Raw genomic sequence first — 15,115 nt, 5'->3', positions numbered from 1 at the left:
AGATACCTCTGAAAAATATTCAATACCGCCAGGATTTGAACCCGGGCCATCTCGATGGGAAGCCAATACGTTAGCACCCGCACCATCTCGATTCTCCCTTTTTCTGTCGTTGATACTAGGGGCGAGTCATGATATGGATATTTTATCCATTACGGATTGTTCTTTTAGCATATAGCTATTCATATTCAAATTGCAGATGCACAGCTATTTTATATTCAAATGCGCCAACAAGGTCATGTAACCAAGAGTTCTATTTTTCCTTGTGCTCGCGTGCCTCTGTTCAGTTAGGCGATGACCCAGGCGTAATGATTACACTTTCCAATCCAATTAAGGGGAGAGAACTAATTGGTTGCCGTTTCGATGCATACGGTTCGGCTAATCCGAAGAAAAAATTTTTTCCCAGGAATTATTTCGGAGTCGAAATTCGCAGCCGGTCTTTCCCGATCTCTCAATTATTGACTGCGGCCCCACCGCATTTCTCCTATCCTTTGTTTGGATCCTATCGAAACTACTCCCCCGCGGCAACCGCAGGCCCCGAAACGCCGACGTTTATTTTTTTCCCCACCGCGGCCGTTCGAATGATTGTATTCGGAGGTTTTTATTACATTATTTGTGGGCACGGAACGGCCACGGCAGCGGTTTACGGTCACTTCCGGTCATCGCGAAGTCCACGCGCGCGAGCCAGCCGCGTGCTCCACTACCCCCTCCTCCTCTTCGGCCGAAAAGAAGGTTCCCCAGAGATCAGCTCCCTTCCAACATCTCGATATCCTCAGGAAGCGAAGACACGCATCTGTCACCTACCAAACACCCTGAAAACGTCGTTAAAAAGCCATTCGAAAGTTTAACGAGAACCATAAGGTTGTTGTTTTTTTTTAACAGCGGCTCACGTGGGCCGCGGAGTGACGATCGACGTCTAATTTTGCATTTTTCCCCCGTGGCTTGCATCTGGTTCACGCAAAGAGAAGATAAACTCCTCTCTCTCTCTCCTCCCGCGATCTCTCACGCTCCTCCTCGGATTCCCCAACCACCCCCGCCACCCTCTCTCTCCCCCTTCGCCCGCCCTCCCTCATTGTACCTCTCGGAACCTCAGTGTCGAGGGAGCGGCTCGGATGCTCTTAGGCAACAAAGAGTCTCGAGAGAAGGCGAGACCCGTGGGAAACGATTGATAGTCTGAATATTTTCGAGTTGCTCATATGTGAAAGCCACCGCATATTGTCAGCTGGTTTGGGTCGTCAATGAGGCGTCAACGATGGTTTGAATCCCGGATTTCTGGACGATCCTTTGATTGCCTGAGGCATGTGCCAATTATTAGACGCGCTATCCCCAAGACTAATATTTGTCCTCGGAGAATAAGTTACTACAGTTGTAAACCGATTGGCTGGCTTATCAACCGCGAAGAGATCTCGCCTAGTAATGACTCCACGGCATGTAAAATTAAGCTCTAATAAAAAAATTATTGGTTGATGAATTTGTAATGTTTCTACAAAAACAAGTACATTTATTTCAGAAGGAGCACGAAAATGTTCGATTAATGTTGTCACAACCTGGTGGGTAACGTATTGCATCTGTGTCTGTGGAAATAATTTAAAATTTTAAACAAATTCGTGATGCACGAAGACAGAATCAAATACTGCGATTTCACAGGAAAAAATTTATTGTTGTCGACTAGTTTCGCTATAATGAAGCATCATCATCTGGTAGTGTATCAAAACTAGTTGACAACAATAAATTCTTTTCCGTGGAAACGCTAAGTCTTTGATTCTCTCTTCGTGCTTCAAAATTGAATTTCCGCCAAGTATCGGCCTCAACCATCTCTCAAATAATTCGTGATTGTATAAACATGGAACTCCATCAAGTCATAGCCTCCTCAGTGAAATTTTATTCATGCATATGGAGGCCAGTTCCCCTTTTCCCTTTTCCGCTGGAGGTTTCTACCCAGGGCTCAGAATTTGCACCACGTCGATTTCAGAGGAGATTTTTCAAATACCCGAAAATGATGGTGTAATTTCGCTCTATCCCCTTGGCCGACTCACCACCCCCTTGTAAGATTTTGCAACTTAGTACTTTATGTGGGAATGTTCGGTTCCGGCCGCAAGTTCAAAACTGGGCGAGGCTTGGATTTGGAAAATAGATTCGTGTTTGGAAAACTCACTACGAAATCCAATTTTTCGGGGGATAATCCGAGCACACGGAACTGCGTTGGAAACCGTTTAGGATTAGGAGGGCACTGGTCCCGAACGCAAGAATACCATATGTCGTAGGAATTAATTAGGAGTGAATCTTGCTTCTAAATAGAGAAATCAAATTTTAGAATGATTTCAGTGATTTTTAGCGTGGAAAGTGTGAAATTCTGGGAAACGATGGATAATTCAGGGAGAAAGGAACTTGTCATTCCAAGGACCGGTCAGAAACTGATAGTGGCCTTCCACGAAAATGCTCTCCACATCAATGCCCTTACATTACAAAGAGTAAGCATAATACGTAAGCTGGGGTAATTAGAATTAGGGCTCCTGGTACCTCGAAGAGAGCGGGCAAGATTAAGACTATTATTGAGTTACAGAGAACTCGAGTTTACTTATAATGCCAAGGAATGTATTTAATTACTCTAGTTCCGCATTAAATTGGCAGTTTACCACCTGGATAAAATAACGAAGATAGATCCCAACACTGACAGATGACTCGTTCTTCCCTCTCACAGCACCTAATCATAACAAAATATGTCAGAACCACACTGCATTTTCAATCTGACAAGCCAAAAATTTACTGAGAACTGCGTATCATTGTATGATGTACAATGATTTTTAGCAAATGTATACAAATATACAATTATATTACCCCCATGCCACACGCCCTTGCGGCGTCATGGGTGATATTGTCTAAATGAAGATACAAAGCAAGAAAATAACATGCTGCTGTCAATTAAATGCAAAAAACTTTTACCAGTGAAATGAATGCTGCTAGAGAGAACACTGAATACCAGATCCCGTTAGTCCGGTGAGCAGCGAAGCCATAAGGTTCGGACGCGAATCCCCCTTTTGACATGAAATTTTCTGTCCTTTAATGAATTTTTCTCTATGGAGCGTAACTATACAATACACAACTGGAATAGTTTAGAAAAAAAACTATTGCATCTACTAGGGCGTTGAAGTTTTTAGTGGTAGAGTTGCGTTTATTACGGTGAGTCAACAAGGAGGTCATTTTGCATCGCAAGCAATCAATCCATTATCTATTTTGGGTGAATGGTTACGATAACATCGTACAGCTTATACAATACTATCAAATGCAAATCAAAGAGTATGTTAATATTAAGAGGTGGAATAGGACAGAATTTGGGTCATAAATTCCAAAACTTGATTCCACCTCCAGGTTATCTTACAAAATAAGGTCTATGTAGGTTTCTCCCAATACCTGGTATCCAACGCGCGGCCACGTACGTACAGGTATATCTCGCACTAAATTTGCAGGTGCCTCAAGGTCAGCACTGATTTTTATTCTTCAGAGAGGAATAATGTGTAGATAAGATCGAGCAGGTCAAAGATGTGTGCCCTATTTTCAGGTGATTGATGAAAAACTTTCTCCAACCTACGTAGTGCGAAGATTTATTTCAGCAAAATCAATTTGAATGGAGTGTGCAAAATTAATCATTACATCCTGAACTATCATATATTGTCTTACTCCGGAAAAGTTAACCATTATATCGATTAGGAAATGGGTATTCCCATCTTCGTGCTCAGTGATTTCATCTTATTAATTTTTGAGTGATCTCGACACCATTACATTCAGTGCCATGGATGTTTTTCTCCTCTAGCTATTTCCTTCCCTCAATAATTCAATATACTTCCCTTGTATCCGTAATCCAAGCGCCCACTAATTGCAGTTGTGATATATTTTTTGGTCTCATGTTTCAACTACAAATAAAAATTTAAATGTTTCATTGTCCTTAGGACAATTGGAAAAAATAATGTTAGGAAAACTCTAAGATCTTAAGAAGGATCAACTTATCCTCCTCAAGGTGTACAAAATTATGAGCAATTTTTCTCTCTTTATCAAAGGTTTCCTAGCAACCTGAGTTCCATGAGCATTCGCAAGTTTGAACCGAATAGGAGTTACAACTTAGGGGGAAGATTGGTCGATGTCGAGTGGAAATCAATACACCCAGGGCGACGATATTGGGGAAAATACGTGGGCGTTGAGGGTCCAGACATGTCCAAACGACTGCTCTCTTTCCTCATTAGTTTCTCTGGACGGCAGCGAGGGAGGGCGGACGCGGTCGGTGAGGCGCGGGGAGTTGTCACGTTTCCCCAGAGACCCTCAAGTGTTTTCCTTGCACTTCGCATTACCCTCGGAACACAAGTTCAATCAATTTTTACTTTCTGAATGCTATAATTATTAATGGCGACACAATGACGCACTACGCTGAAACAATTGGTATATTTAGTGTGAAAATTGCCTTTCTTTTATCCTTCTATTAAATGTGCAAGGGAAGATCCGATGTATTTGTCGAAAAATGTTACGAATATAAAGTAATTGTTTTAAAGTTATTAAAGAAAAGAGAATGGTAGCCCCCGCAAAATCCAAAATCAAACTCTCCTTGTTATGCTTTCCTAGGACGCAGCCTTCATATAGTGGTAAAGAAAATTTGTAGGATAAATTCTCTGTATAACTTCTTATTGGAGTGGCTTATTAATTTTTCCTCCTACCCTGCATTCGTGTAAAAGGTGTTATTCTATTTACTTAAAACTTTTGGCAAAGTAAGAGCTTTCAAATGAGTAAATATTAATTCTTCTCTCGACATTAAGGTGGAAGCACAAGTCGATGAAGAAATTTCGACGTTCCCAGGACCATAAAATGACGGCTGATGGGATTGCTCAGATGCCGTTCATTTCCGGTTGCGTATGCACCGAAAGCACTAACACCAGTCATTTTTTTCATTTGAGCATTGCAGTCTACCGCTTCGTGAGCATCAATTGCCCTTCGTAAATTCCCTTTATTTTACGTGGTGGTAGAGAGTATTAATTTGAATACGCATTTAATTATCGATTAAATTTGTCTTCCTCCAATCATATTTCGCTGTGATGCTTCCTATGAATATGTTAGGTACACTCAAAAACGATGTGTCATACCGAATTTATTATTTGTGGAATCCCAGGCAAGAATGGGCAACAGTTAGCTATCGAATTAGAAGAATATGTCTTCTAAAAGATGAGGCACAGGTGTTATATCTATATTTTAACCTGATTTCCAGTTGAGCTCTTAATTTGATTTTAAAATAAAGGTTTTTTTATGGAATCTTGGAGGCTCAAACGTAAATTATAATGTTATTAAATTCACTCAATCAATAATTCTTAAGACCAAAGCCAAAAACATTGAGTCGCTGTTTTTTGAAATTAAATGCCTGATGCATTTAGCATATTTCTTGGATTCCACTCGTGCTCCATTATCATAGAACTGTAAAATAATCATGAGGGTGGAAGTATTTAGTAAGAGACACGCCAACTTGATAGGCCAAACCACTTGCTGGTATGAGCGTCGACAGGTTGAAAACTGAGGGAGTCGAAAGGCCAACAAAACTTCTTCATTATTCATTACTTTCTCTTTACCCTTGGGGGTCTCCTTCAATCACGTGATGCTTTTGAGGGCAAGGAGTCAAACAACACTTCTTTAGGTTTTCTTACCTTACGGGAGATGGTGTTCATTTAGGAGGAATCTAAGTTAAGTTTTATTATTGCATTATTTCAGCCGTTGCTTATGGCGAGAAATGTTTTATCAATTCACGATTACCAAATAAAACACTGTGGAAATACTACCTAGTCGTGCGTTACAAAATTATCTAGACATTTGACAACGTATTAAAAATGTTTCAACATATTTGACTCATTATACTGCCAGTATTTCAGTACCACTGAAATAAAAAAAATAGTTGACTTTCAAGGTTTTTTGTTGGCTAACAGGGCAAATATGTAGTAGAAATGAGAGGCAATCGAAGAGAAAATTGCTTTCGTCAAAATAATTAGATTATATTTTTCTTTTCATAAAAAAATGCGCCTGTTTGATATTCAACGTATCCATGATATTCTAATATGTACGAGTGCTCCATATTTTACGGATCCTTTAAATGGGGGAGGAGAAAAAAGTCCGAAAATGGTCTTTCGCACTAAAATGATGACCTCCTACTGCAACTACTTTCCCCCGAGCATCAATTTCATGCACCTTATATTGCTTAAGGGCACTAATGATTAAAATAAATCAATGGGTGTGGTCATGAATTCTATTCGACTGCCCTGCTGGTGACCACACTTAATATACGACCGCAGTTTTCCCCAAGGATTCGCAGTCCGTATTGCTCTTCTTTCAGCCAGGACTGACACTACTCACGCATGCTATTTAGCATCAATCCCAAAATTGTCTCTTTCGGATTCAAACAGGAATTTGGCGAAATAGTGCGAAACTGTGTAATTTTATATTCTTAAATCACACCCGGAACCCCTCGTTGTGCCCCAGTATATGTAACATTCACGTAACAAGCGCTCGAGTGGTGCCTAGTCCTTCAAACCAGGGTGTGAGGGTGTGCTGGAAGCGCTCGCTTAACGGCCAACACGCCTCCGCCGCGGGTAATACGAACTCGGCGGAAGCCATAGCCGACGGAAGAAGACGCAGTCGCGGTCTGTCCCAAGCAAGCCAGAACCCCCGAAGGGCAAACACTCACCAGTCACGAGCATCAACATCGGCTGGCAGCAGAGACGGGTTACGAAAGGGGAGGGGGAAGCACAGAGTCAGTATTTACGGGGTGCGCCCGCCGCTATGACAGCGAGACGACTCCGGGATTAGTCGAGCGTCGTTTCCGCGAGCATCTGCACTGGGATGAGTGCCCATTAAAGCGCGCCGAGGTTTCCCTATTTACCGACGCAGGGCGAATAAGGCGCGTTAAAGGCGAGTGTACGTCGCCGGGGGCTGCGCACATAGCTTCCCCTCCCCCTCCTCTCTCTCTCTCTTGGTCGTTTAAAACGCCAACTGTTATCTCTCGGAAGTCACCAGGAGGCGGTTAGGTGAGATTTCCATGAAATCGTAACGCGTAAGGGAAAACTTTCGCCAGGGCGAGGGGGGGGAGGGGAGGGGGAGCGGAAAGATCAACTTCCCAGCGTTCGAGTCCACCGGAACCCTTCACCACTCCGCCCCAACGTGGCGGATGTTTTTGGTGTAACCAATTAGGTGACGCTTTTCTCGGTGCTCGGGAGGGTAAATGGGGAAGGGGAGGTGGCAGGATCGTAAAAGGTTAGGCCTTGATCGATGAGGAAAATGAGGTGAATCTTTAGACGGTCACACATTTCTCTTAACTTTTATGAGCCCTCACCCTTTGTCAGAATCTGTGGTGACTTACCAGAATACCACCGAATATTAGGTCACATTCTTCCCTTTACCTCACTCCCTTCAATTTTCAAAATTAGGAATAACCCTGTAGTCTTCAATACCTGGGAAGAGAAATTACATTTGATGAGATTTTGCTTAATTTTATTTGGCCTTCCCTAAAAAAATTTGCAATCTTTTTGAGCGGGTCAAACCCCTTTCGAGTTGGTTGTTTAATATTGACTACGCGGATATCGTGACAGTTTCCAGTTTGTAAATATTAGAATTTTTGCATATTTTGTGTAGTTTTGTAAAATAATGTAGTTTCGTAGCTTCATAAATCAAAATCTGTGATGTTAACTCTGGGCACCTCCGCGGAGAATGCATAGTAGTTTTTCGCATTTGACAAGATGTGCGTGATCTATAACCGCGTCCAAATACACTCATCTTAGTCTGACTGCTTCATCTGCAATAGCAATCGTCGCCCTTGACTCTTCTACATTTCTTTGTCATCATTGATTTAGGGTATTGTAAGTTGTCTACCTATACACGATCGCAGTAATTTTTAGGGATTCACTTCATTTTTCTACCAAGTTTTTGGTCATGCTTCTTTATATGAAAAATCAATGCATATTTCATTAAATAAGATAGTTGCAAGTAGGGCATTTTTCAAATTAAAAAAACAAACAGGCACCCATATCACCCACTACCTAATTATGCTGATCCATTATTTTCTAATTTTTACCGATTAAAAATAGGAAATACTGGAATACAAGTGCATGTAAATCATAGGATTAACATATTTGTAAGTAGTTGACACTTTAGGTCCAGACTCGGGATTGGTGATCAGAATTTGACAATGATAAATTTAGATGCTATTCAAGTGTAGTACACAGTAAAATATATGTACTATGCTCGTTAAACTTACTAATTATTCAATGACATTGAATTTCCTCGATCGTGGCCTTTGTTGGAGTCCATGCGTGTATCTTTCCCATGGCACTCGGGGGGAAAATATGTACCGAGCTGTTATATTGATTCCCAAAGGCAGTTCAGGTAACTATAAGCAACGCATATTTCAGTTTGGTTTCCAGTTCTTCGATTTCAGCTTTGAGTTCTACCACATTTAAGTTCGTACCGTACCAGCTTATTTACATGCGCGAAAAACTCCGCAACCAAACCCCAGCCTAGGCGAATTTCCAAATCTCCTTCTACAGTTCGGCGTTCGAATGAATTACCGATAAGACTATGCCGACATTATCGAAGGTAAGATTGGAAAGTTATTAATACGAGGGTCATCCGGAAAGTAGTACCCGTTCGTGAAATAAAGACACAAAAGTAAATATTAACAAACATAAAAAAATTTATTTGAAAGAGAATACTTTAAACTACTTCTCAACATAATCTCCAAGCAAATTAAGGCATTTGTCATAACGTGTGACAAGTTTCTGTATTCCTGCTGCATAGTCCTTCGCCGCCAGCTCATTGAGATACGCGAGGGACCCATCTTGCACAAATTTTTGCATAATGCAGATGGTGTTTAACAATTTCATGAACAATTGTTCGAGAAACATTGGGAAAATGCTCACAGATGTCATCAATTGTGACGCGCCGATCGTTCCTCACGAATTCGTCAACTGAGCTCACCAGTTGGTCTGTAATGACAGACGGTCTCTCCGAACGCTCATCGTCGTGTGTGTTCCCCCTCCCCATGTTGAAGTTGCGACACCACCGCCGAACAGACGACTCGTCCATTACATTGTCTCCATACACCTCCTTTAATTGGCGATGAATATCACATGGGCGAACGTTTCTTGCATTGAGGAATTTAATCACTGCCCTCACTTCACAACTGGCGGCGTTCTCAATTTTTTTAAACATTGTAAACAATCACAGAAACAACACAGGCAATGCTAGCGTCACGCAACTTGGCTCAGAGAAGGCAGACAAGCCACTGAAGCTATCTGACCTCGTCCAGCGGCTACTCGCGTCGTCAGCACTTCATGCGGCACGAACGGGTACTACTTTCAGGATGACCCTCGTATATGTTATCACTTATGAAATGATGTGATTCCGATGTCACTTTATCTACTGAAACGAATAAAACGCTAGATAGCAGTTTTATTATCACAATACAAAGAAAGACAGTGATTCATCCAGAGATGTGCAATCTTATTGAACAGGTCGGTGGGATATGTAAATAGGTTGAATATACTATTTTCGTTCGATAAGTCCTTGGAAAAAATAGGAAAACAAATCATAATGACAATTTTGTTATCAAGATAGGTAAAATTTTCTACCTGCTCAACTTTATGAACTCCTATTTTTATATTTAATTTGGACTTTCTCTTTCTAGAAAACCACAAAACTTTATTTTGCTTACAATTACATGTATTCTAATACCATTCCTATCGCAATGACTTTACAATGCAATCAGCAGAGTTTGCAATACCTTGGCTGGCTGACAAACTAAAACTTAGTCATCAGCAAACCTGATTTTATGAATTATCCACTGACATTCATTCCCATCTCCTATTCTTCTCACGCCTCTAACTATTTCCACCACATATGCGTTGAACAGCACAGGTGGCAATGGACACCCCTGTTCTCTTCCTAATATTGCCCATCCGGACTCTCCATCCCCCACTCGCACATGAGCAGTCTGAGACATGTACAGGTTGCGGATAAGTCTAATCTACTTATATTTTCTGCAATATATTCAGTATTTTTTCCAAAATCATTCTACAAAACGCCTTTTCAAAATCTCCGAGACAGGCAGGTACATCCTGATTGTATTCCATATTCCTCTCTATTAGTGACCACATTACTGCAATGGCATCACGCGTGCCTTTATCCTGAACCCAAACTGATCATCCCTTAGTATTCCTTTTCCCTGCTCTCTGCCCTCTTGTTTATGATCCTTTTAACCACTTTAGCTGCATACGGAATCAAACTTTTTGTTCCGAAGTACTTCACATACAAGTATTACAGCCTTTACATTTTTTTGAATAGGAACTTACACTGACCTAAGGAAGTCTTCCGATCACATTCCTCTCTCATAAATGCTCCAAATGAGTCCATTAAAACTCTTCCTCTCATGTTTTCCTAAACCTTCAAGTAATTCCGTGGGAATTTTGTCTACTCCCACTGCCTTATTTGATTTTAATTCCCCTTAATGTCCTTACTATCACTCCATCAAGGAAGCCTGGACCTAAGGGATCCTCATATACGTCATAACATCTTTCTATGGCTTACCTTGCTGACCTAATTTCTTGACTTACCGTTCTTCTGTTTATTACTTCCACCTCTCTTTGATATTTTCTGGAAAAATATTTTTCCTGATTTATCTATGGTTGTTAACACAGATTTTCCCTTCTTATTCCTGTTAGTGTTTCAACCTTCTTGTATAGCGCACCATTTTCAGCCTTCCTCTGCAAACTTTTCATATCATCGCACTGCGTCTTCCACCACACTTCTTCTGCTCTATTTGTAACCTGCCTTAATTAATTATTAAACTCTTTACACTTTCTTCGGCCCAGCTCTGTATACACATTCTCCCATTTTCTTTTCTCGTCTATCTTTTTGCAATAATATCGGGCGTAATCCATGGTTCCCTTGTACTTACCTATTTACAATTCCCATAGTAACTTTTGCGGCTTTCGATATCCCTTTTTTTATACATTCACATATTTCCTCTGCAATACCCAGCTCCCTTTCTTCGCTCATGATTTTCTCATGTGCCATGAACTTTTTCTATCTCGGATTGGATCTTTTTCGGAGGGAATCCTTTTAAAAAGAAGCGTTTGATCACCGCGTGAAATTCATTTTTTACCATTATCTAAATAGACAAGAATTTGTTTTCAAGGTCGACTATGAAAATTAACCACGTGATGGATATAGTTGAAACTTTAACCGCAGTCTTCTGAGAGATTAAGCTTACTAAAAGCAAACCTTTTCTGACACTGTGAGCGTCATCTCTTGAGTTTTCTAAGAAGTAATTGAACGACCCAAGTAACTCATAGAAAGCCCACGTTGAACTCTAATATCGATGTCCTTAAATTAAATCAGGTGGTTATAATAGCGTATCTGAACAAAAATGTACGTCAGTTAGGAAAATATGTGAAAAATGTCATTCCTAAAAGATGAAATTTCAAGGATAACCAGGTCCGTTAGTGGAATTCTAAAGGAGCAATATTAGTCATAGTTAGAACATGAACATGAAATTCGTACGGTTCACTGTTCCTTGAGGAAAAAGGACTAAGTACAGTGGAGAACGTCGAGAGAAGGACGAAGACAATAGGCTTGATGCAGAGGAGAAAAACAAAAGCCATTATTAAGGTGGAAGTAATTTGATGTGGAAAAATCCAAGTAGTTATGGAAATTCAATGAAGTCGGTGGAAAGTTACTGCTAATTATAATTGTGTATTGTTCAGTATTTCCATAGAAAATCCAATATATGGCTTTTGTACAATTGGGTATTGCGTGCGTATATCTGTGGGTGCCATTTCCTTCCTCTTTCTATGGTGACATGCATTCGTTTGTCGTACGTACTACGTATATGTGAATGATCCTATCCTTGCCGGACACCTTCGTGGTGCTTTTTAGATGAACCAACGGAGTTTAGAGCGTAATTAGACTCACCGGTGAGACAATTTCAAGAGAAGTTGAATCGCGGAATGTCGACATATCTGCGGTGATTTGCTCTGGAAGGGTCCAGAGAGGGGAGGCTTGGAAGGAACGCTCGGGTGCCAACCACTTGGCACATGAGAGCAAAAAGAGAGTGGTGGAGGTGGGAACATAACATCACTGACGTCAATGAAATCTGACAAGCCGGGATCTCGGACAAGGATCGATGGGTTGGGAAGTAGTTTTAGTGTTATCGATAATCCGTGAAAGCGTACGACAAGTGATAAGTGAAAAGTGTACACGAATATTGTTATCTTAATGAAATCCCATGCTCCTTCCTCTCATCCTTGATGATCCCTTTATCTTCCTCATCCGCTCGGAAATCCAGCAGCAGGGACAAGGGATTCGCAGAGATTATCTGCACATACACTTCCCATTGGACTTGGCTTATTTTCCCTCGCTTTAATATGAACTCCACGGACACGGCATTTTACCCCTCGCGAGGAACAAGTGTGGCGGCGGCGGGTAAGCGCGGGTAAGGTGATTGCTTTTTGAAAAATTGCTCATGATCAATTCAGAGAATTTATCGGATAAGGGGTACTTCGGAGACTATTGGCAGATCTTATATTATTATTATAATTATATAAACCTCGTTGCAATTAGGCAATTTTACTGGTGGCAACGGTCAAGTCTGGTCAACGGTCACTCTTACAATGCACATACATACATATGTACACGAGAAGAACAGATATGAGACGCAATGCTCTTGTATACAATGACACTTTAAGATTACCAACCTGCGCCTTTAACACCACACAAGACCTAGGTTCACACCATACCTACAACGCTCCGCCCATCGCCGCGCTCCGTCCATAATCACGCACTCTTCAATTTCATATATTGTTCAAAATCACGCACCGTTAACACATCATTTACTTTTGCAATACAACTTCTCACACCGTGCGCATCATATACAAACAATATGTTAATAAGTGATGAAAAAAGCAGACGTGTTCGATAACCGTAGTCACGAATACGGTAGTCGAAGTTGCACACATTCCCGTGCAAGTTTCTCGTAGTAAATCATTAATCGAGGGAAACATTTGAAAAGAAGATTAAACGCTCGTAATTTTCGAGCACTTCAATGTTTCTTTTCACTTTTTTAACTGAAGGCATTTCCGTAGTTAATAATTAGGGTTGACCGCAATCCTCTAGTTCTTCAAACTGAGGGAAAAATCGGAGAGGCGGGAAGATTATTAAAAAAAAAACTTGTGTCGGGAAGAGGAATCTGATGCGACGGAGGATTGAAATTTTGCGATAAAAAAGTGGGAAGTGTATATAGAAGAAAGTTTTATCGCTTCTTTCGTCAAATAAAACTGCAATGTGCACTTATTATTGTTGACGAAATGCGTGCTTGTATTCAATGGCCTAACTGAAAGGCGCAAGAAGGATGAACCCGCGTTTTTAGATAGCTCCGTTTTGGGGAAAAACCACGATTTTCAGCATATTCAGCGTACGCATGTATTAGTAGTGATTTCATGTTTTTAATTCAAGCAGAATTAATTACCCATCTCGTATTATTATAGTTTTCCTCGCAAAAAATAACTTGTACAATTTTATTAAAAGTCAGTAATAACTAAAATTTTTAAGAGAGCACCCAAATCTTAGAAGTGGGACTTCAGTTATTTTTGCGGAGACCATTGGCAGCCTAGCTACGACGCTGCTTTCATTCCCCAAGTTCCTATATTTGTTACAGGCTGAATAGAATGATTTCAGGGAATACAATACTGTGAAACAATGGGAGACGTTATACGCAAAAATTTTAATGTTCGGCGGGCAAATGACATTAAGTAGTATATGAATGATTCATGTACCTATCCACTTAGGGTATATTATGCATTTTCATGTAATTTTTTAAATGTCATTTGCCCAAAACCAATCATAATTAAGGTGACCTTGAGGTTGAAGCTTTAATACTGATTTGATATTTTGTACCACCTACCTCATGCGTCTAGACGTACCCTTAGTGTGTCCACGATAGAGAAATAAGGATCTGCCGGGTGAAGCGCAGTTTCAAATTCCCTGAAATAGGAGTAATTTGGAAATTTTAAGCACCGAGCGTAATACTCCAAGGGGGAAATCGTCTTTTTGCTAAGACTTTCTTTATTCGGTCAACGTTCTAAGAAAGCTACCATGTGTTTACCATTTAAAAATCAGATCTTTTCATATTTACAACGCATTAATTTATGAATAATCATCCCGTACGATTCTGTGTAGAGATCCAATATGCTCGGGGAAAACCTTATGCACAATAATGATTGGCCTGTTAATACTAAGTCGGGGCGGACCTTATCCTTACATTCCGCACATATTTGAGCGCACAAAATATTCGGCGTCCCTTTAATAAAACTTTACAATATGAGCAACATCAAGGCAATTACGAAAACGAATTATGCTCTTGAAAAATATGTTTCGTGCCTGAAAACCTAGGAAATCCAGAAATTAGAAAGCATGGTCGACCTTCATTCGTCATTTATGACAGAGGTGCACGGCTTTACGAACTCCGTAGGTTTCACTGCAAAGAAAGTTTGTGTTTCCGGCAACAGCTGTTGTATTGAGAGGAGGGATAACTGAGCAAGAACAGACGATAGGCTGCTAATAAATGGTGGACCTTAGCAGACCTGATTTGGTAGGTCATGGGCGGGATTTGGCGCACGAGCGGAATTCTGGGCATCCATGGCTCAATAAATCGACCTTTGATGTACGTATGATTGCAATGAAAGAAATGGACAATTCGGCCTCTCGAGGAGCCTGCGTACCTTATGGCATATAAGACCCTCAATCCGTTTTTCAAACCAAATAATTTTTTTTTAGCCATATTTCAGCACTCGCTAATGCTGCTTGCGCAATAGGTGAACAGATCGTCATACTGAGAAATATTAAAGCGACACTAAGTTACATCGTGAGATGAGGAGGATCGTTTGGAGTATTCCGGTATTTCCATAATATTTTACTATAATCATAATAAAATTGGTCCCTCCACGAATCCTGAGTTGTGAATTTCAAACGCCGTAAGGCATAATACAAATGAGATACAAGCCCACCAGGCAATTCAACCAGCGAGATGATTGCTGTAGTTTGGCCT

General features: G+C 40.7%; 1 protein-coding gene across 1 annotated transcript in view; it reads right to left on the bottom strand.

Moving 5' to 3' along the window:
- Nucleotides 1–15,115, bottom strand: part of LOC139692150 (cholecystokinin receptor type A-like) — a 54,813-nt gene that overhangs the window by 15,704 nt on the left and 23,994 nt on the right. The gene's annotated exons all lie outside the window — the stretch shown is intronic.

The sequence above is a fragment of the Hetaerina americana genome, unplaced genomic scaffold (assembly GCF_022747635.1).
Source record: "Hetaerina americana unplaced genomic scaffold, ioHetAmer1.1.p SCAF_4, whole genome shotgun sequence".
In the NCBI taxonomy this organism is placed as follows: Eukaryota; Metazoa; Arthropoda; class Insecta; order Odonata; family Calopterygidae; genus Hetaerina; species Hetaerina americana.
Note: the sequence above shows the minus strand (reverse complement) of the source record. Positions and strands in the feature narration are given on the sequence as shown.